General features: G+C 35.5%; 1 protein-coding gene across 1 annotated transcript in view; it reads right to left on the minus strand.

Moving 5' to 3' along the window:
• Positions 1 to 22,248, minus strand: part of FOXP2 (forkhead box P2) — a 671,719-nt gene that overhangs the window by 575,506 nt on the left and 73,965 nt on the right. The window contains exon 2 of the mRNA XM_040260147.1: positions 11,445 to 11,589. The gene's annotated coding sequence lies outside the window, so the exon portion shown is untranslated. The remainder of the gene's footprint in view (positions 1 to 11,444; positions 11,590 to 22,248) is intronic.

The raw sequence follows: 22,248 nt of genomic DNA on the forward strand, positions 1-22,248 counted from the left end.
CCTGTACACAAAAAGAAATATACAGATACATTCACTGCATTAGTGTTTGGAATAATAAAAAAAACTGAAAACAGTCGAACTATTCATTTACTGAAGAAGGATTTTAAAATAGCTATGCTTGAATGAAACCATGGAATGTCTGGAGCAATTAAAACCTAAGTATTATGCACAAAAATGGTAAAAACAAAAAAACTCAATCTCAGTGTTGGCAAGAAATAGAGAAACATTGGTGCATGAGTTGATGGGACATCATGCATCAATGATGGGACAGTAAATGGGATGTAAACTTCATAAGACTGCATGGCAGTCCTACTAATGTTGGCAGTGATACTATATAAAGATAACAGAGGATATAGACACGAAGGGCTTCCCAGGTGGCTCAGTGGTGAAAGAATCCACCTGCCCATGCAGGAGACCTGGGTTCAATCCCTGGGTCAGGAAGACGGCTTGGAGCAGGAAATGGCAACCCACTCTAGTGTTCTTGCCCCAAAAATCCCATGGACAGAGGGGCCTGGTGGGCTACACTCCATAGTATAGTATAGTGAAGTCACTTAGTCGTGTCTGACTCTCTGAGATCCCATGGACTGTAGCCTTCAAGGCTCCTCCATTCATGGGATTTTCCAGGCAAGAATATGGACTGGGGTCAAAAGAATTGGACACAACTGACTGAACAACTAAGCCAACAAAACTGAGCAACTTTGCCAACAAAAGTCTGTCTAGTCAAAGCTATGGTTTTTCCAGTGGTCATGTATGGATGTGAGAGTTGGACTATAAACAAAGCTGAGTGCCGAAGAATTGATGCTTTTGAACTGTGGTGTTGGAGAAGACTCTTGAGAGTCCCTTGGACTGCAAGGAGATCCAACCAGTCCATTCTGAAGGAGATCAGCCCTGAATATTCATGGGAAGCTGAAACTCCCATACTTTGGCCACCTGATGCAAAGGACTGACTCACTGGAAAAGACTGTGATGCTGGGAAAGATTGAAGGCAGGAGAAGACGGGGACGACGGTAGAAGAGATGGTTGGATGGCATCACTGACTCAATGGACGTGAGTTTGAGTAAACTACGGGAGTTTGGTGATGGACAGGGACACCTGGCGTGCTGCAGTCCATGGGGTCGCAAAGAGTTGGACATGACTGAGTGACTGAACTGAAGTGAGCAACTAAGCACACGCACAGACACTAAGTTGACACAATGATGTAGATATCTCACCATACGAAATTTCTCCCCCAAGCTATACAGATATGCATAATATGAAAAGGACATATACAAATGTCCTAATAGTGAAAACAATACAAATATCCCAAAGTCAAGTGGAAATAAACAAACAGTGGTATATTCACATAAGGGAATACTATATAGCTCTCAGAATAGACACTTAACTACACACAACAACATGGAGGAAGCACATAAACCTAATATTAACAAAAAAGTGTCAGACACACACAAAAGACTGTGTACTAAATGATTCCATTCATATAATGTTCCAAAGTGCAAAACTAATCTATGTGTTAGGGGTTAGAATACTGTTTCCCTGGCAGGGGTGGGGAGGGATAGTAACTTCTGAGTGGGAGCTTCTGAGACTTGGTAGTGTGCTATTTCTTGAAGTGAAGTGAAGTGAAGTGAAGTTGCTCAGTCGCGTTCGACTCTTTGCGACCCCATGGACTGTAGTCTTCCAGGCTCCTCTGTCCATGGGATTTTCCAGGCAATATTCTGGAGTGGATTGCCACTTCCTTCTCTAGGGGATCTTCCCAACCCAGGGATTGAACCCAGGTCTCTCGCATTGTAGACAGACGCTTTACCATCTGAGCCACCAGGGAAACTGGGTACTAATTACACAGATCTGTCCATTCTGTGAAAATTCACCACAATGTTCATATATAACTTCTGCAGTTTTCATTATATAACTGCAAAACCCATAAATGTACAAGGTTTATTTTAATAATAGCTAACTTAAAAAACCTAAGAAATCAGACCTGTGTTTATCATCATGGATAAGGCCTCTAAACATAATTTTTGAAAGCAAAACTTCTTCAGAAGGGAAGATTTAATATGATGCCACTCACATAAATGTTAAAATCACAAAAAAGAATAAGAATACAGATAAACACCAAATTCAGTAAATTTCTCTAGAGAGAGAGAGATAAGACAAGAAGAGAGCACAGAGTTTTTGCTTTATTTGTGGTATTGTATTTTTAAGAAAAGAAAGACAGATTTGAATATAACAAAATATTCACATATATATAATTTGAATATGTGAGTGCTTACTGTGTTATCTTGTGTATGTCCACAAGATTTTAAAATAAAAATCTTAAAGAAAGTTAACTAGAACAAATAATTTCAAGATTTGTATGGAAATACAAAAAACCTCGAATAGCCAGAGCAATCTTGAGAAAGAAGAATGGAACTGGAGGAATCAACTTGCCTGACTTCAGGCTCTACTACAAAGCCACAGTCATCAGGACAGTATGGTATTGGCACAAAGACAGAAATATAGATCAATGGAACAAAATAGAAAGCCCAGAGATAAATCCACACACATATGGACACCTTATCTTTGACAAAAGAGGCGAGAATATACAATGGAGTAAAGACAATCTCTTTAACAAGTGGTGCTGGGAAAACTGGTCAACCACTTGTAAAAGAATGAAACTAGATCACTTTCGAACACCACACACAAAGATAAACTCAAAATGGATTAAAGATCTAAATGTAAGACCAGAAACTATAAAACTCCTAGAGGAGAACATAGGCAAAACACTCTCCGACATTAACCACAGCAGGATCCTTTATGATCCACCTCCCAGAATTCTGGAAATAAAAGCAAAAATAAACAAATGGGATCTAATTAAAATTAAAAGCTTCTGCACAACAAAGGAAAATATAAGCAAAGTGAAAAGACAGCCTTCCAAATGGGAGAAAATAATAGCAAATGAAGCAACTGACAAACAACTAATCTCAAAAATATACAAGCAACTCCTGCAGCTCGATTCCAGAAAAATAAAAGACCCAATCAAAAAATGGCTCAAAGAACTAAATAGACATTTCTCCAAAGAAGACATATGGATGGCTAACAAACACATGAAAAGATGCTCAACATCACTCATTATTAGAGAAATGCAAATCAAAACCACAATGAGGTACCACTTCACACCAGTCAGAATGTCTGCGATCCAAAAATCTGCAAGCAATAAATGCTGGAGAGGGTGTGGAGAGAAGGGAACCCTCCTACACTGTTGGTGGGAATGCAAACTAGTACAGCCACTATGGAGAACAGTGTGGAGATTCCTTAAAAAATTGCAAATAGAACTGCCTTATGACCCAGCAATCCCACTGCTGGGCATACACACTGAAGAAACCAGAATTGAAAGAGACACATGTACCCCAACGTTCATCGCAGCACTGTTTATAATAGCCAGGACATGAAAACAACCTAGATGTCCATCAGCAGATGAATGGATAAGAAAGCTGTGGTACATATACACAATGGAGTATTACTCAGCCTTTAAAAAGAATACATTTGAATCAGTTCTGATGAGATGGATGAAACGGGAGCCAATTATACAGAGTGAAGTAAGCCAGAAAGAAAAACACCAATACAGTATACTAACACATATATATGGAATTTAGAAAGATGGCAATGATGACCCTGTATGCAGGACAGCAAAAAAGACACAGATGTATATAGCGGACTTTTGGACTCAGAGGGAGAGTGAGAGGGTGAAATTAAAAAAAAAAAAAAAAAGAAAGTTACCACTTTGGATTCTAGATTGAAGAAAATCTTTAAAATAATTTTCAGGGAAAGACATTCTTAACCAATTTACCCAGATCAGCTGACCAAGAAATGCTTTTATATATAGCTTAAGTATCTGAGATAGTGGATGGCTATTTATTTAGGTAAAAAATTTACTAAAATATACTCTCTATATAGAAAAATGGTACAGTCTTACTTGCAAAAAGATAAGTTGTTCCTTTTCAGTTGTACAATAATAAAAATTATTGAACATTTAAGAGAGTTCAGCAGAAATGATCTTTAGGAGAAAATATACCTTCAAACTATACATTTTTCCCCCCAAGGCCACTATGTTGCTCTCATATTGTTCTACTGGGCTATAATCAAAATGAAGCATTTAAGTGATAATTGCATGGGTAGAATCATCACCTCCACAAAACTATCAATAGATCATCGATACTCCCACTAAGCTCAGCTGGTAAAGAAACCACCTGCAATGCAGGAGACCCTGGTTCGATTCCTGGATTGGGAATATCCCCTGAAGAAGGGACAGGCTACCCACTCCAGTAGTCTTGGGGTTCCCTGGTGGCTCAGCTGGTAAAGAGCCGGCCTGCAATGCAGGAGACCTGGGTTTGATCCCAGGGTTGGGAAGATTCCCTGAAGGAGGGCATGGCAACCCACTCCAGTATCCTGGGCTGGAGAATCTTCATGGACAGAGGAGCCTGGTGGGCTGCAGTCCATGGGGTCACAAAGAGCCGGGACATGACTGAGAGAATAAGCACAGCATGGTATATACCCACTAAAAAACAGTCATTCATCCCAGGAATATTCAATCCCTTTTTTCAGATATCACTTTGCATCATTAGCTTGGAAGTAGACTCAAAAGGGTAATTAATCCTTCAAATGGATTTGGAGATTACCATCTATTTTGTGTTTAATAAGTTTTGTCTTTATTATCTTAAAATAGAAGAGATACACAGGACTACAAAAGTTTTAACTAGTTTGCCTTTTTAAAAAAATAATAAGCACTTAAAATCAAGAGGTCAGGCTTTTGTGATAAGGTACATAGCTGGATGAGTTTTAGCCTTGCATTTAAGCATTCTGTTTCTTTGTTACAATCCTCCTTTGAGGGTCTGAGAGCAATCCATTCATTAAGATTCTAGGGAGTCATTCAGCAGTCACAAGACACATTCAGGTGGGTTACTTTCTTAAGACATTAACAACTGCTTTTGCAAAAAAGCTTACATCTTGTAAGAGAACATGGATATTACACCTCATTTTGTTGAATTACTATCTTACAAAGATTCAAATCAGTTAGGAAGACAGCTGTAAAAAGCTGCCCTAAGAAACTGGTGCTTTGTTATCTAATGAAAACTAAATCCCATGAATATCAATTTTTCAGGAAGATTCAACTCCTCCTTTGTATTTTTTTTTCTTGTTAAGACTGATATGTCTCTTTTCAGACATTTAATAAATAAATTATCTTGTTTTCCATATTCCTATATAGCCTCTCAAATTGACCAAAGCAAATCTTTTTGAACCCCTCAAAAATGTAGGATATATATCCTATATATCATCCTCTGACATATCATTGAAGGAGAAAAAAATTCCTCTATTGCCTGCTGGGAATTTGTAAAAGAAACACAAACATTCTTTAGATCTTCTTTTAAGAGTTTATAAATATTCCAGGTAGGTTAATATCAAGTTACAGAAATACTAGGCCACAAAGAAATAATAACTTTTTAAGTATTTCCATGCGGTGATAGAAACCATATTTCCTGAATTATGGAACTACATTCTTTCCAGAATAATTATCTGCTTCAGAATTTAATAAATAGAATAAATCACTATGTATTGTACACTGCTATACATAGAGATAGAGATGGAGACATATAAACACATACAAACATGAAAATATACACACACACTTATATTTAACAAATATTTCTACATGCATAGAAAAGGTAAGAGAGATCTCTACTATTAAGTGCCTATTCTGTGCCAGGTATTTTTAAAGTTTGATCATTCAATCTTCACAAAACCCTATATGAAAATCATTTTTTTCACATATAAAACTTACCAAGATCAATATAAAAAAATACATGGCTGAACAAACCCAGGTGTGTCAAATCCAAAACTGATCTTTCTTCCACAGTATGCTTAAAGTAAGTTTTAGGTAAATTTTAAGTATTGTGTGGTATCACTTTAACATAGAAAAAAATTCATTCTGGCATTATGAAGAAACATAGCTGGTTTTTCAAACAAAATCTGATTTTATTCCCAAAATTTCAATATGGCAAAGGAAAAGTTGTTACAAAGATAATTCTTGGTTGAATATGTTAAAAATGTAATTCCCTGGTAATCTGGGTTTTGGCCAAGACAAATCAAAATCAAAGATATTTTACAAATGCCAAGTTTTCAGGGAAACAAAAAAAAAAAAATGCAATAGCAACAGATGCATTCTCCCTAGACATTTGTGTTGAGCCTAGCCATATCCAGAGTTTGAAGAAAAGGGGGATTTTTAAATTTCAGTTTTATGAATAATAAATTCCTGGTTTCTGTTAATGTCAACCAGTTAAATAAGATTATACTCACTCCTTCAAACATTAAATATTAGAATATACTGAGAATGAAAGAAAAATAAGGAGGAAAAAGAGGAAAGGAAGAAAAAAGAAAAGCAAGAAAAAATGTTAGAGACTAGCAAAAAAAATAAACATATCTGGTACTTTTTAAATTGAAACTGCATTTGAAATTTTCTATTCAAAGAGAGAATACAAAGTACATCTGTTTTTCATTTCTTTTAAACATGGAACATTAAAATTAACAAATTAAAATCCCACTTAAGTGTCTCAGGAGGATGGACCACTGCATAAAATGCATTAAATTTTAAGAAGCTACAAAAAACTCAGTAACTATCATTTCTTTACTACAGAATGGGTTTTGGGTATATGAGTTTGGGGGTAAAAAAAAAATATGTATTTTTTTTAATTCAAAACTAAACTATCTATCAAGACAAGTTTATTCTACATAAGTTGTCATAATAAGTTACTAAATATATGCAAGCACAGTGGTCTTCCTATATGGATATTAGCACTTTCCCCAAGTAAAACACACTCCAGCAGATCTTCCCAACCCAGGAATTGAACCAGGGTCTCATGCATTGCAGGCAGATTCTTTACCAGCTGAGCTCTCTGGGAAGTACTTTATAATATCAGAAAATAATGATTTTAAAACCCTATCTTTTAAAAACGCTTGAATATCCAGAGTAGACAGATCAAATATGACATTATCTCACTTTTTCTAGGAATTCTACTTAACAGAATCATTGAGATTGCTTTCTTAATTTTCAAAAAATTATATTTGACATGCAAAAACATATCTAAAGTAAAGCCTTCATTTATTTAGAACAGTTTTACTTTTATAGAAAAATTCAACTGAAGGTACAGAGTTCCCATATATGTCTTCTCTGTCTCCAAAACACATAGTTTCTTCTATTATTCAGATTTTGTAATACTGTGCTATATTTGCTACAACTGATGAACCATGTTAAAACATAGTTATGAACTTAAGTCTAGAGTTCACACTAGGGTTCACTGTTTGTGTTGTACAGTTCCACAGTTATACAGCTGACAAATACATAATGCTATGTACCCATCATTAAAGAACCAGACAGAACAATTTCAACACCCTAAAGATCCCCTGTGCTCTGCCTATTCGTCCTTCTCTCTCCTCAACCCCTGGCAACCACTGAGCTTTTTACTGTCTCCACAGTTTGCCTTTTTCAGAATGTCATATAGTTGGAATCTCAGTATGTAGGCTTTACAAATGATTTAACTCACTCAGTGATATTCATTTAAGGTTTCCCATGTCTTTTTGTGGCTTAATAGGTCATTTCTTTTCATCAACTGAATTAACAGTCCATTGTCTAGCTATTTCACAGTTTGCTTATCCACTTATCTAGTAAAGGGCATTCTGTTTGCTTCTTAGTTTGGGCAATTATGAATAAAGTTTACGTAAACATTGTGCAAATTTTTCATGGACATGTTTTCAACTCATTTGGGTAACTACCCAGGAGTGCAATAGCTGGGCTGCATAGTAGTGAAGACTGTATATATGCTTATCTTCATAATAAATTGCCAAATTATTTTCCAAAGAAGCTGTATTCATTCCCACCAACAACAAATCAGAGACCTTGCTGCTTGTTTCACATCCTTGGCACCATTTGGTGATGTCAGTATTTTGAATTTCAGCCATTCTACTAGGTAAGTAGTGGTATCTTATTGTTTTAATTTACCGTTCCCTAATGAAATAAATATCAAGCATCTTTTCATATGCTTATTTGCCATCAGAATTATCTTCTTCAGTGAGATCCCTCTAAAGCTCTCTCCCACTTTTAAATTGGATTATATGTTTTCTTATTGTTGAGTTCTTTGTTTATTTTGGATACCAAGTCCCTTATCAGATAGGTGTTTTACAAATATTTTCTTCCAGTGTGTGTCTTGTCTTTCAATACCCTTATTAATGTCTTTCCAAAAATAGAAGTTTTTCATTTTAATGAAGTGCAACTTATCAAACTTTTTTTTTTTAAATTTCATGGATTGTACTTTTGGTATTTTATCTAAAAAATCATCCCCTAGATTTTCTCCTATGTTACCTTCCAGCAGTCTTATAGTTTTACATTTTACACTTAGCTCTATGATCCCTTTTTTATTCATTTCTATACAAGTATGTGTTTTGTGTCTATTATTTTGCATAAAATTGTACAAATAGTTGTTCCAGTACCACTTCTGAAGTTACTGTCCTTTTGCAACTGAACTGCCTTCACTCATTTGTCAAAGATCAGTTGACTGTGCTCGTGTGGGTCTACTTCTAGGTTCTTTAGTGTTCATCACAAAGATCTATTATTTTGTCAATATCATCCTGTCTTGATTGTGTACGGTTCAGTTGCTGTCATGTCCAACTCTTTGCCTATGGACTGCAGCACACCAGGCTTCCCTGTCCATCACCAATTCCCGGAGCTTGCTCAAACTCATGTCTATCGAGTCAGTGATGCCATCCAACCATCTCATCCTCTGTTGTCCCCTTCTCCTCCTGCCTTCAATCTTTCCAGCATCAGGGTCTTTTCTTTAAACAAAGTCTTGACGTCAGGTGGTGTTAGTCTTCTGACTTTGCTCTTTTTTTTTTTTCTATTCTGGGTCTTTTGTCTTTCCCTATAAACTTAAGGACTAGTTTATCAATATTCACAAAATAACATAGGAATTTGACTTGGATTATGTTAAATCTATAATATTCAAGTTAATAAGATCTGGCATTATAACTATTGAGTATGTCTACCTATGAACATGGAATATCTCTCCATTTAGATATTTGATTTTCTTTCATCAGAATTTTGTACTTTTCCTAATATTGTTGTAATCTACAATAGTGTAATCATCTTTTGGATTTTCTACATAGATAATCATGTCATCTGCAAAAAGACAACTGTGTTTCTTCCTCCCCAATCTGTATGTCTTTTAATTCCCTTTTTTTTAATCTTACTACTTAGGATTTCCAGTATGATACTGAATAGGATGTTTAAGAGGGGACATTTTACTTCACAATCTTAATAGAGAAACATCTAGTTTTTCATTGATGATTTTGTATAAAGCAAATATTTATGCAACCACCAGCCTAGTGAATAAACAGAAAGTTGCTGAAACACCAGAAGGTCCTGGAACCTTCACCTCAATTTCGACCACCTACCTAGAACTTAACCATCATCTTTACTTTTGTTATAATCACTTCTTACATCCCTAAACACCAAAGTCTAGCTTTGGAACTTCATATAAAGGAAATCATACAGCACTTATTCTTTTAGATCTGGGTGTTTTTAATCAACATTATCCTTAGGAGATCCGACCTTGTTACTGTTGCTACACATTATACTTTCATTGCTATAGAGCAGAAGATCAGAATTTTTTTCTGTGAATGACAATGCTTTCCAATTCTTCATCAACCTCAAACTAGTAAATGGTTCACTACCAACCCATCAAATTTAAATAACTTTTTAAAGTTTCCTCACAGTTTTTGGTTATAAAAAAGTTTTAAGTGAAAAGCAATTGCTTTATGTCCTGAAAGCAATACTAATATTTGCAGTCTTTCTCTAAGTTGTCTATTTTAATTCAGTGATGAAAAATTGTGAACTGAACTTCTAAGACTTATTTTTTATGCATCAGTTCAGTTCAGTTTAGTTCAGTCGCTCAGTCGTGTCCGACTCTCTGCGACCCCATGAATCGCAGCACGCCAGGCCTCCCTGTTCATCACCATCTCCCAGAGTTCACTCAGACTCACGTTCATCAAGTCGGTGATCCCATCCAGCCATCTCATCCTGGGTCGTCCCCTTCTCCTCCTGCCCCCAATCCCTCCCAGCATCAGAGTCTTTTCCAATGAGTCAACTCTTCACATGAGGTGGTCAAAGTACTGGAGTTTCAGCTTTAGCATCATTCCTTCCAAAGAAATCCCAGGGCTGATCTCCTTCAGAATGGACTGGTTGGATCTCCTTGCAGTCCAAGGGACTCTCATTGTGCTAAATTTAAGATTTCTAACTCACAAGTACAGAATGTCAGGAATGGCCACAGTGTTTTCTGCCTCTATCAGACATTCCAAACAATAAGATTAAACATGAACCTAGAAATGATGAAGGATTCTTACTGCAGACTACTTTGACAACTTTGTCAGATGCTATGTGGTTAAGAACATCACATTCAAAATCTGTAAAGACTCATATTTAAATTTTGGCGATAACTGGGAGAATTTATGATTTGGTTTTATTCAACACTAATAAGTATTCATTATCTACTGCATACTCTGGACCTTTTAAAATGAAAACAATATACTATCACTGAGTCTTTTCACTGACAAATGAAAAAGGTAATCAATTATTAAACAGAAGTCAAATTTCTGGCAGTTAAGCCATAATATCACATACCAACTGCCTTATTGCAAGGATGATACATGAGGTAACTTTCCAGATAAAGGTGTTGATGATAAGAAATTTCTTCCCAAATAATTTTCCTAAAACAAGCCCTGCCTTTAGGCATCATTCTTTCTACCAATTTCTGAACAGCAACTGAATTCTATGTTTCTATAAAATCATTAATAGACATCTTTTAAGTTCTCCCTAACAAAACAGGAAATCAGTCTTTCCAATACACTAAACTGACAAAATTTATATATTTTTATACTACGGATACAAAGTCAGTCCAATTCATTTTCACCATGCAAAGTGAAAAAAGGACTTACTGTCTCTTACTGAAAGGTGGATTTAAATAGATATATTAATATAGTCTTATTCTCAGATATGAAGAAATATAAAAGAAAAAGAAGGAATCAAAGTTTAGAGCATAAAGGGATTATAATGGCACAAATGCACATATTAAATCAAAGGAAGTTACCTTCTTTTCATCAGAATACTCTCAAAATTCTTAACAGTTCTCTGCCAGAAGATAAACTTAAAATTAATCCATTTTGCATTGAGTGTTATTATTGTAAAGCATCACCTTATATTAGTTAGAAAACATGAACACAAATACAGATTTAAGTCACCAACCAAAACAAATGTACATTTTGTAGAGAAAAACAAATGCAAAGAATATTGTCATCACATATTTTTCTACTAATACCTGAGCAGCCACAAAAACAGAGATGGAAAACATAGAGTACAGACGACTTACATTTGGAAGGTTAGACTTTAATTCTCTCTCCCAGGATTGAGGGGTTTTATTCTTTGTGCTTACAATGCTCCTTTCTCCAGGGTATTCTTCTACTTCCAGAATAGGTCAGGACAAAGCTTCAACAGACTTCTATTATTTGTTTGATCTAGGGGGAAATTATACTTTTAATCAATTATTACAAAATGCATCAAACTTTTTTCTTACTGTGCTGGGGGGTGGGGGTTTCTCATTATTTTCTGTTGGATCTGAAGTGAACAGAGAAAATAGGAATCGCCATTGTTGAATATTATAATAAATAAATCAAGTAGTTTAAATTAACACCACTAAAAGAAACCCACATCTATCTTCTTTTTCATTTTTATGGCTAAGCAGCATAGCAAGAGAAAATTAATATTCAAAATCCAAATGACTACAAAAGCCTGCTCAAATGTATTTTTAAAAGACTTTAACATAATTTTGAAAATCCATGAGTTTGAATGGACTGGCAGAGACGATTAGGTATCAAATATTTTTACTCATTCATTTTAATGTCTTAGGGCTAAAGAATTACAGGATGATTAGAAAAGTGTAAAGGAAAATCCATTTAAAAAAATTTTAATGGAATAATAAAAAAGATGATTTCAAGAGCATGAGACAGACCAGAAACAGACAGTAAAGAATCTGTAGGCAGGGCAAGAAATCTAGAGTATAAACTGTGAAGACGGTACAAAGGTTGGGAACTGCTATTCTAACAGAATGTTGGTCAAATTCAAGTATACGACACAAGGACATTTTAATCTGATTTGATGTTAATTCTCTAAGGAATCTATACAATGTAAAAATGCAATACATCTTACTTTCACATGAACACAGAAACATAATGCATGATTGTTTGACCTTTGGTGGTATGAAAATTCATAACTTTAAGAGAATTAATTGTATTCTACAAACTTTATCAAACCAGTTTTCTAATAATGGATATTTTCTGCCTCATTAAAATGAAATATTAAGATAAATGTCTTCAACTTGTGCCATACTCTGGATCACACAATGTTGCCTTATCTTAAAGTCATTCATATTGCTTTCCATTAAATAATAGATTAGAATGTAGGGGGGACATTTAGAGAAAATCAGAAATAAAATATAGCTGGGGGAAATGTGTCTGCTAGCACTGTAAAGTCAGTTTCTGCTCAGAAATTTAAGACTATTATACTTGTGATTATTATCCCACCCCCCCCAAAAAAACCATAGTGGCAATATAGTAAACAGATGAAGCCAATTAATAGCTATATCATAATTGCTAAATGCAAAAAAACAAAATATATGTGGGCAGAAGCATTTCTTTAAGTCATCCATCTAATCACAAATTGGTACTTGGGTGAGCCTCTGCTGATTTTAACTGGTATAAGCGGTACTTGCAATCATTTACCTGGAATACCACAAAATTATTTCTGGTGAAACAAACAGAAATCTGACTATCAAAAATTAATGTTACTGAAGGAGAAAACTCATTCAAGGCTAGATTTTAGGATTACAGAAAACTGGTATACTTTGTTTTAGAAAGATCAACTAACCTTGGCCTAACTCAATAGTCTTACTATTAAAGGTTATCCACATACTTCTATATGAATATTTCCATATGGCTTTTCAAACATAGGTAGTCCTACTTTAGTTTCAAGAACACAGAAATGGTTTTGCTATATTTTGGATCAGTGCAAGATCAATGAACATTCCTTTAGGGAAGCCTTTTGAACTGACAAAGCGTGAATGATTGACATCAGTAACAAATACTTTTTGTTGTCCTGGAATGACATGTCATTTATAGCAATACCTATGCTAATTAATGCCACACATATCTACCTGATGTGTCAGAGAAATATGCCAGACCCTTCACAGAATATAGTGTGAGTTCAACTAAAATTCCATTAAAGATATAGATAGGCATTCCTTTGATATAAAGAATTGATATATATATATGTGTGTGTGTGTGTGTGTGTGTGTGTGTGTGTATGTATGTGTATATATACACACACACACACATATATATACATACACATAGAATATACTTTCTACGATAGAGAAAATTTCATTTTTATATACAGTTAACTATACCTTATCTATTCCATTGGTAAAACTTTTTACAAAAAGCAAACTGTACCTTGTTCAAACACACAATAATCTGAACCCTAAAAAATACAGAACATAATGTACTAAAACCCTAGCTGGGGTCTCCAGAAACTACACTATCATGACACTTTGCTCTTGTTCCCAGATTCTCTCAATTCTATCAGTAGATTATTAACAATTAGAACTATACATTAATCATTTTCATCTCCCCATTCCCTAGGACACAATTTGGTATAATGGGTACCATCGTCTTTTTTTTTCATATAGAGTTAAGGTCAATAAAAACATCAAAATTATGTATCACAATTTTGTCAGTGAATTCAGTATTTACAAAGAAACAATTGCTTCTGATGGCAACTGAAACCTTTACTCATTAAATCAGATATGCTAGTAAAGAACTCATCTCACTGTCTGGAACAGAGCACTCAAAAAATGTGAACTATATAATCAGATTTAACATCCATTCCAGATTGCCTAGGATAGATGAGGTTTGTACTTAATTCGATTATTAAAAGCTAGCCCTTTTCTTTTCGAAAGTGTCTCAGTTTAGATGATAACTCTCTATATATTTCCAAAGTATAATTAATTATAATTCATCTATATGATTATTTCTTTTTATCAAGTTACTATTTTTCATTTTCTTGTTTTCTATGATGCTGTTAACATGATAAAAGAATTTTACTAAGATTGGAATGAACAACATTCCATCCTTTTAATATCAGTACATTCACACAGATGATCAAAGGTTTACTAAATCCTCACATCCTTGAAGCTAAACATTTCATCATCAGTATAGGAATCACCTCCTAGCTGACCAAACAAAATGTGACTTCTTAATTCTTAGATTGCTTAACTTCTCTAATTCATTTAGCTTATTTTTTCATTCCTTCCTTCTTAAAACTCTACTTTTGGCCTACACGTGCCAAGTCACTTCAGTCGTTTCCAGCTCTTTGAGACCCTATGGACCATAGCCCACCAAGCTCCTCCATCCATGGGATTCTCCAGGTATCAATACTGGAATGGACATCCATGCCCTCCTCGAGAGGATCATCCCAACCCAGGGACTGAACCCACATCTCTTACATCTCCTGCATCGGCAGTCAGGTTCTTCACCACTCGCGCCACCAGGGAAGCCCTTTTGGCCTACGTGACACCCTTCTTTCCTGATTCCCCTCTTACCTCTCAGACCTCCTTTTTTCATTGTCTGTTGGTTCCTATTCTTCTTCCATCTATTTCCTTAATGTTAGTTTCCCAAGACTTCATTCTAGTCCTCTTCTTTTCCTAATCTGCACTCCAGTTCTTGTAATAACCATAACTTGCTACAAGTGATGCTATATCGAGCCTACACCTTTCTCTTGACCTGCAAATTTAAAGTTCCTACTGAATACACAATCTTGCATCCCCTCCCCTCATCCTCCAGTCTTAACTCAGAGACCAAGGAAGCAACCAACAGTTAAGGAAGAAGTGAAGTTCTACAAGAATTCACAGGCTGCAGAAGACAAGGGGGCTGGGTAGAGGAATCCAAATCCACTAGAATGAGACACAGTCTATCCCTGGTATCTCATGTGTAATCCAAGCATGTTTCACTGTTAAAAATTGTTGCATGTAGTGGGCAGGTTTCAAGGCAAATACTACTAGAAAGAATAACATGATAAACATGAAATACATTATGAGGATCACAAACAAAATACCCAAAGATAAAAGTGTAAAGTAGCCTGTTGTTGTTCAGTCACTAAGTTGTGTCTGACTCTTTGAGACCCCATGGATTGCAGGACGCCAGACTTCCCTGTCCTTCATCACTATCTCCCGGAGTTTGATCAAACTCATGTTCATCGAGCCAGTGATGTTAGCTAACCATCTCATCATCTGTAAAGCAGTTAATTGAAAAACAAAAGAAAGTTGTAGGGTACTGTGGCAAAGTTTCTAAAGGGGTGGCTTTTAAACACCATCAGATTACTTGCATAATCCAGCATTTGCTCCACAGGAATGCAGGATTAGCCCTGCCAAATGTAAATTTTCAAGAGAAATCAGAAAAACTGTGCATGTGTGTGTGTGAGAGAGAGAGAGAAAGAAACAGAAACAGAGAGATCCAATTTAAGATTTAGTAACAAACCTTGTATTTTAAAAAATAATAAATATGTAAACTCTCTAAGGACTTAAAGCACTTCTTTCTGACCTCACACTAATACTGAAGGGCTAGCCTGTGATCTAAGTCATGTATAACAAGGTTCCTAAAGGAAAATGTGGCCTGAATTCTGAACAACTAATACAAAATCTTTTGATATACAATACATTTACATTTTGAGAAAAGCATGCTATTTAATTTTACTGCCTAAAACATGTTGTGATTAAAATTTTCCATCTTCCCTTTGGCTCAGTTCTTTATCCCCTACTGCCTCTTAAACATCTTCACTTGAATACTCTGGTTCTGATACTTCTTCAGATTAATTATGGCTTACATGTCTTCAGAATTTTATTGGGGTGTTCAAAAAGTTCATTTAGTTCTTTCCTTAATCTGTTATGGATGGAAAAACCCAAATGAACTTTGAGACAGACTCACTATCTCAAACATTCTCTTTACTCAAGAACACATGAGTTTTCTTAAATATCTACCTAAATATTTATTTATTTAATTACTGATTGGATCTTCTAACAGAGAAGACTTTTTGTGCCTCTGGCATAGCCGCCACAGTTTACAGAAGAGATTCATAGAAGAAAGTACATTATCCAAGATCTCAGAGGGTGTAAGTCACAGAGATGGAACTTGAGCTCACTTTCCTTTTGAAAACACGAAAGGCCAAATTTACTTAAAATTTATATGGCATGTAAATATATACATATAATATTTAATTTCCCTAACTATATTTGAAAATAACTAACTCCTATTAAGGAAAATATAAAGAATCTGCCTGCAAAGCAGCAGATGAAGGAGACGTGGGTTCTAACCCAGGGTTGGGAAAATCCCCTAGGGAAGGCAATGGTTAAGTGACTCCAGTATTCTTCCTGAAGAATCCCATGGAGAGAGGAGCCCGGTGGATTACAGTGCAAAGGGTCACAAAGAGTTGGATATGAATGAGCAACTGAACATAAGTACAAAAATCAAAACTAGAAAATAACAGTGTTTTTGTATGTTTTACCTCAGAGTAAGCTATTCCATCAGAAAAATATCTACTTCTACTTCATTGACTATGCTAAAGCCTTTGACTCTGTGGATTACAACAAACTGAGGAAAGTACTGAAAGAGATGGGAATACATGACCACCTTACCTGCTTCCTGAGAAATCTGCATGCAAGTCAAGAAGCAACAGTTAGAATTGGCCATGGAACAACAGAGTGGTTCCAAATCAGGAAAGGAGTACGTCAAGGCTGTATATTGTCACTCTGCTTATTTAACTTATAGGCAGATTACATCAGGTGAAATGCCAACCTAGATGAAGCACAATCAAGATAGCCAGGAGAAATATCAATAACCTCAGATACGCAGATGACACCACCCTTATGGCAGAAAGCAAAAAGGACTAACTATAGAGCCTCTTGATGAAAATAAAAGAGGAGAGTGAAAAAGCTAACTTAAAACTCAGCACTCAAAAAACGAAGATCATGGGATCAGGTCCCATTACTCCATGGCAAATAGATGGGGAAACAACAGAAACAGTGAAAGACTATTTTCTTGGTCTCCGAAACCACTGCAGATGGTGACTTCAGCCATTAAATTAAAAGATGCTTGCTACTTGGAAGGAAAGCTATGGCCAACCTAGACAGCATATTAAAAAGCAGAGACATTACGTTGCCAACAAAGGTCCATCTAGTCAAAGCTATGGTTTTTCCAGTAGTCATGTATGGATGTGAGAGCTGGACCATAAGAAAGCTGAGTGGCGAAGAATTGATGCTTTTGAACCGTGGTGTTGGAGAAGACACTTGAGAGTCCCTTGGACTGCAAGGAGATCCAACCTGTCAATCCTAAAGGAAATCAGTCCTGAATGAATATTCATTGGAAGGACTGATGTTGAAGCTGAAACTCCAATACTTTGGCCACCTGATGTGAAGAACTGACTCACTGGAAATGACTCTGATCCTGGGAAAGACTGAGGGCAGGAAGAGAAGGGGATGACAGAGGATGGGTTGGATGGCATCACTGACTCGATGGACATGAGTTTGAGCAAGCTCCGGGAGATGGTGATGGACAGGGAAGCCTGGCATGCTGCAATCCATGGTGTTGCAAAGAGTCGGACATGACTGAATGACTGAACAACAACAAAATGCTATCACAACGTTTTCAATTTCACATTAAATATATTTCACTTTTGTATTATAACTGCAGGTTCAAATGAGCATATCAGACTTCCAAAACTAATAATCATACATCTTCAAAAGGGCACAAGCAATATCAGCATCAATAGATTTGCATTTAAAGGAGAATGACTTATTCTGTGCATGATTTCTGAGTAGTTTATTTTGTATTAGCTTATTTATGAAGTGGAAAAAAATCTCAGAACAAACAAGCAGAAGAGGGGAAAAAAGAAAACTACCTTATCTATATTGCCCTGACAATTGAGTCTGGACAACAGTATTTTCTAAATGTACCCTATTCAGGGCTGGATATGTAATTACCTTCAGTTCATGGTCTAGACATTAATGCTTTCATAGTATTTAAGACTCCCTGTAACATGCTTGCAGCTTTAAGTAAGCAAGGCTAAATCTTGACCAGATAAATTAGCAAAGAATGCAATAAAAGCTGCAATAAAAGAACTTTATCCTACAAACCTTCAAGTTGCTGCTAAATGAGATTTCTTTGAAATGCAGATCAGTTGAACTAGATTAGTGAATTTTAGCTCCTGTCAACATCATAACAAAATACAAATACAATTGTTCACTGGCCTTATCTCCATGCTTCCATCTGCTGCCTTGTTATTTACTTTCCTTGATTTACTATGCAGATCTAAATAAGGCACATCAAGGAGGGCTTACAACACAATGGCTTCTTAAGCTTTACATCAAGGTATTTGAAACTGAAGCCAGGAAAGGGCTGCCATCAAAGACATATCTCTAATGAACTTCCATATCAGAGAAGGTTTGGTATTTAATACTGCTGTGAAAAGAAAGAGCTACAAATCAGAATGGGCTATGAAAGAAAATGCCTACAAATCTTGATGAGATTAGCACCTCTGAGAATTAATATCCTAATAAAAATGATGTCTGGTACCTTGAAGAGTTAACTTCCAACCTTTGCAAATATAATGCACTGTGTCAAGAGCAGGGAAATCACTTGACAAGGTTAAAAGGTCAGGGAAGAATTTTTAATTTTTCTCCCAAGCAAGAAAATTATATTTTTTTACACCTGCTTATCATAAATCCATGTCAGAATATACAAACTTCAACATAATTAACACAATTAACAAATTTCTAACATTACTTTCTGTGGTACACACATTCTGCACTAGTTTTCCAAAAGGAAAATTAGAAACAACTTCACAGTAAAATAATGTAAAATGACAGCATGTAACATTTGTTCATCAGTTCTAGTATTTCCCTTTCCTCCCCGACAGCAATCTATGGTAACAGAGTAAAATCTTCAGTCATTTTGCAAATCCTGAGGTGCCAGGTTTATCACATCCACTAATCTTTTAAAGAGATACAGTAAATAAGAATCTCCTTCCACCCTCTCTTCCTCCCTAATTGTGTTCTCCCACTTCTATTTATGTAAAAGTTGAACAGGACCATAACTCACAAACATTAGTCAAAGTTTCCAGCAAACCCTGTTTGTATTACTACTTGACAATTTATTTCCCATAAACAGTAAAGACTATAAGCAAATGATAATTGCTTTTTTTTTCCCTAAAGAAAGCATTTCAATCATTTATGTTGTTCTATAGCAAGTGAAGATCCCACAAGCAAGTTCTGTTCTGTGGATCAATCAGCTCCAAACCAAAGTAGACGTGTTGTCAACTCCAGTGCCTACAAATCCTGCTGCAGGCTCACCAGATGATGAAAACTGATGTATGCAGTGGGGGGCCCCACATGGCATTCGGTAGCTTCTGGGCATGTCAAACTTCACAACTACCCTACAGTCAATGACAGCAAACACCTTCCCTGTTCTTGCCTCCAAACATAAACTTGCCTCTCTACCCTCCCTCTGAATTACGGGCAGTCTTCCAGAAACAAAGCCCCAAATAGAAGCAACCTCCCATGACTACACAACAGAAATCACAGTTGTCTTTTTGCTGGATTTCATTTAATGTAGGCAATGTGCCAGACTTATTTACAGCTACAAGAGACTGTTACCTCTTCTTGTTTAATAAAATGACAAAACAACAGATTTGCATATGCAAAAGCAGGTGCCGTAACAGGTTTGACACTCTTGACCTAAAGCATGTACAAGAGGTTTACCTGTAACAGCAGTCTCAAAGGTATTGATGCTCTGATGGGCAGTCAAAACTCCACCATCTGTAGATGCATGTGCTCAAAATGACAATATGAATAAAACTGATCGATAGACCTTCCCTCATCTTTGTCCATGCGCTGAAATCCCAAGATGTGTATATCCTGGGCTATTTTATCTATCAGTCCTAGATAACTAAAATAGGAATGTCGACGTGCAAAAGTAATGTGTTCAATTGATCATTTCAGAACAGTTCCTTTCACCACGATGACATACTATGAGAAACTAGGTACTGAATTTTAATCATATTATTATTTTACAAAGCAAAATTTTCACAGGATTAATAATTTTAGTTGCTATAATAATGACCTAAATAACTACTCTATTGGATTTCTGCTACCCTAATTATTTTTAATTATTTTTACATTCAAGGTGTAATTTTACATCTTAAATATAATGAAATTGTAGGCACAAGTATCTTAATCTCTCTTATTCTGCACTTCAATTTCAGGATGTACATTTTTCTGAGATTCTGAGATTACAATTTTCTGTAAGAGGCTACTTTTTCCCTTGCACGTTAAGGTAAAGAACCCGAATCTGAACATGACCCCTTACTGAACAGAATGACTTGTTTTTGAGTTATATTTGCAGACGGTAGTACCATATGCCCCAAGCTCCAAGTTGGATGCTCTTTCTACGGTTTAATTTGCTTGTCAAAAGATGTTAAAATCACAAACCTACAATGTCTGGATAAACAATATCACATAAAAAAAAACACACACACACAACAATTTTCCTCACTTTCTTTAGAAAAAAACAAATTAATCTCAAATAAATGCAAAAGGTTTGTAAAGTTCAAACAACTTCTGAATTATAAATAAAATGACCTGGTGCCACATGACTGAAAAAAGAAAATCATACACATGCACATATATGAGTTTAAATTACTTATTAAAAGCCAAAATCTTGTCTCTTTTTTGAAGGAACTGAAGCAGCATGAAGTGCACAATTTTCAAGCTGACTTAGAAATAAATTACTTTTAAAGCAGAAGTTTCAGAAAAAACTAATTTAAATCAAACCACAATTCATTATAAAATAAACCTTTCAAATTTGACTGAAATACATTCACTTATTTTAAATGTTTTTGCAATTTCTATTTTATATCTTTGAAATTTTGTTTTAACATCCAGGAACCTTAAAACTTTGCTGCAATATTCTTTTGTTTGTTTGTGATTTTCTTTTTTTTTCCTCATAATGGAGAGATGGCATCATGGGAAGGAAGAAAGACTACACCTGCAGGCAACTTGTTTAAATTTTTTCTCTTGTTGCTTCAACACTTAAGAATTAAAATACCATTTAGAGAAAAACACAGGGCATCCAGTGGCTGTTTCTCATAACTGACATGAGACATCATCATGACCCCTTCAAAAGAGCCTTTCCAAATTTTTCAAAACTAAAATTATTTACTCAATAAGTCCTAACCACCTTTTGTGAGCCACAGTAATCCACCATGTGAATAAATATTTAGACAATATTTTAAATGTGTGCAATGTACTTGACAGAATTACAACTGTCCTATAAATAGAATCTGATCAAAAACATTCTGCTTGTACAATAAAAGCCCAGCTAGAAACACAGTAGTTGAGTCAAGGAGAGAAAACTGACATCTAGGAAAACTTCAACAGTGAAAAGTGACCATCAGTGACATAAGCCACTGCAGTTTTAAGAAGTTTTTGTTGAAGTAGATCTCATATAAAGAAGATATACCTATCTCAAGCAGATATTAACAAAACTTCTTAAAATGTACCACTTGTAAATAAAGATAACATATCTATTCAACAAGTAGCATTATACAAGAGGGGAAAACAACAAAGTAGCACTATACATACTGACTTCCTGACAGGGAGCCAATTCCAAGGTACACTATTAAGTGAAAAAAGCAGGATACATCAAAGTATGTATGTTTATATTACCATTTATGAAAAAGTGACATATAGAGATACATACATCTTTATAATAGACATCAACTATTTCTAGAAGAATACTAAGAAACTGGTGTGACTGATTGCTGAAAAGTGGAAATAGATACTTAAGGCATTGCTTCTCAAACTTTTTCATGACTACATACACATTGAAAGCAATACCAATTATATGGCACATTGGGACAATCAGAGTACCATCTCTCACAGGCCCCACCTTGCTTAGCTGGAGTCTAAGGCTATCTCATCATATCCTTAAGGTAACTGAGATATAGTAGGCTATAAGATACTATGTGTTGCCAGTTCTTAATAACTGAACAAGCCAAACTGAACAAATGAT

This window comes from Oryx dammah, unplaced genomic scaffold (genome assembly GCF_014754425.2).
Source record: "Oryx dammah isolate SB20612 unplaced genomic scaffold, SCBI_Odam_1.1 HiC_scaffold_18, whole genome shotgun sequence".
Taxonomy (NCBI): Eukaryota; Metazoa; Chordata; class Mammalia; order Artiodactyla; family Bovidae; genus Oryx; species Oryx dammah.